Source organism: Cicer arietinum, chromosome 2 (assembly GCF_000331145.2).
Source record: "Cicer arietinum cultivar CDC Frontier isolate Library 1 chromosome 2, Cicar.CDCFrontier_v2.0, whole genome shotgun sequence".
Classification (NCBI taxonomy): domain Eukaryota; kingdom Viridiplantae; phylum Streptophyta; class Magnoliopsida; order Fabales; family Fabaceae; genus Cicer; species Cicer arietinum.
In genome coordinates, this window is record NC_021161.2 from 47,320,306 (window position 1) to 47,321,937 (window position 1,632).

At 31.6% G+C, this 1,632-nt stretch overlaps 1 long non-coding RNA gene across 1 annotated transcript in view; it reads right to left on the reverse strand.

The window, feature by feature from the left end:
• Positions 1–1,303, reverse strand: part of LOC101503932 (uncharacterized) — a 1,819-nt gene extending 516 nt beyond the window's left edge. Inside the window, exons 1-2 of the long non-coding RNA XR_190460.4 lie at positions 1,143–1,303; positions 183–299 (exon numbers count right to left, since the gene is read on the reverse strand). This is a non-coding gene — a long non-coding RNA (uncharacterized lncRNA). The remainder of the gene's footprint in view (positions 1–182; positions 300–1,142) is intronic.
• Between the last annotated feature and the right edge of the window lie 329 nt (positions 1,304–1,632).

The window sequence follows — 1,632 nt, forward strand, 5'->3', positions numbered from 1 at the left end:
TTTAAATATGTTTCAAAATATAAAAGAAGAATGCAGGAATTTGATGGAAAGAAGGTCATGAAAGATATTATATATGACACGCAACCATACAATTGGAAATCAAACTGGCCAAAGAAACAGAAAATAAAGGCATCTTTAAATTTAAATCATAAGAACAAAATAGAATAACAGTAACTAAATACCATTATTTGTAGTATTGTTAGGGAAGGTGGAGAGTCTTCTTAAATTAATTAATTGTTTCCTTCGAAACCTAGCTTGTCGGAACTGACACAATGTTCGCAGACGTCGTTCTTGAGCTTCTGAATTAAAAAGAAAAAGTGTGTATAAGATCAGAAAAAAATTTAGCATTGTGAAAATGAGAATGTCAGTTTCAAAAGTCATTAGTTAAAATCATAGAAAGTTTGTCAAGTAGGTCTTGAAGACACATAATTTGCGCTCCTCCTCTCCTTACCACCATTTTCATTTGTCGCTTTAACCTAGCTATTTTTTTCATAAGTTTATTGTGGGCACCAGGATTAAAGGCAAAACCTATTTTGTTTCTCATCACAGAATGTTCTAAGAAATTTAGATATTCAAGTGTTTATTTGGAGGGTTGACAACATCCTTTTTTCATTAAGTTGGAATCATTGTTAATTATCCCTTATTTTGTTTTATTGTTTGACAATATTTTGGTTGTAACAGTTGAATTAAGAGCCTAGTAAAATCATTCTATTCAAAATTAGATTGAGCAATATCCCTTATTTTATTTGCCTTTATTTTTGTCAATGCCTCCCCATAACAATAAATTTGATGAACAAAAATACATAAATGAATGAGAATCAGTAATAGAGCAATAGGCAGCAATAGAGGGAGGGTTGACAACACCCTTTTAGTTTAAGTTGGAGTAATTATTAAATATCCCTTATTTTGTTTGATTGTTTGACAATATTTTCATTAATTGTCCCTTATTTTAAAATATTCTCATTCAAACAAAATAAATGCAAACAAAATAAGGAATATTCCTCACTCTAATTTTGAATGCAACATTTACTTTTTAAAATATCAACATTGAACCATATCATATATAGCATATATAATATAAATATAAGTCATGAATGAAATCAACAATAAATAGAGGGCTTTTTTAGAAACAAATGACATACATCTTTTGGGGTATCTTTCAAGTAGAGTCGGTCGCAGTATCTTTAGAGCAGCTTCATGGAAGCTGGCCTGAGCATAGGTTTCTCCAACAGATGCAAGACATAATGTTTGAACTCTTCCGAGACCTACTGCTGCATTCACCAGTATCCTCAGTTTCTTCAATTAAAAAACTACTCTGAAAAAGATCCAATGGTATTAGAGAACAAACTCTTGAATTGAACCAACCATTTAGCCAAAGTGAAGTGAAGTGCTTAATGATCCAATCCTCTAGAAGGTGTGAAGTATCTTCATGACAAATGGGTGCTTCATAGGGATTTGAACACTTCAAACTTGCTTCTAAATAACAGGGGTGAGCTAAATATTTGTAATTTTTGGTTGGCTCGCCAATATGGGAGTCCTTTGAAACCGTATACTCACCTGGTGTAATATAACAAACAAATTATTTATGATTAAGATCTTACAGGTAAATCATTGAGATCATAAGAACACCAC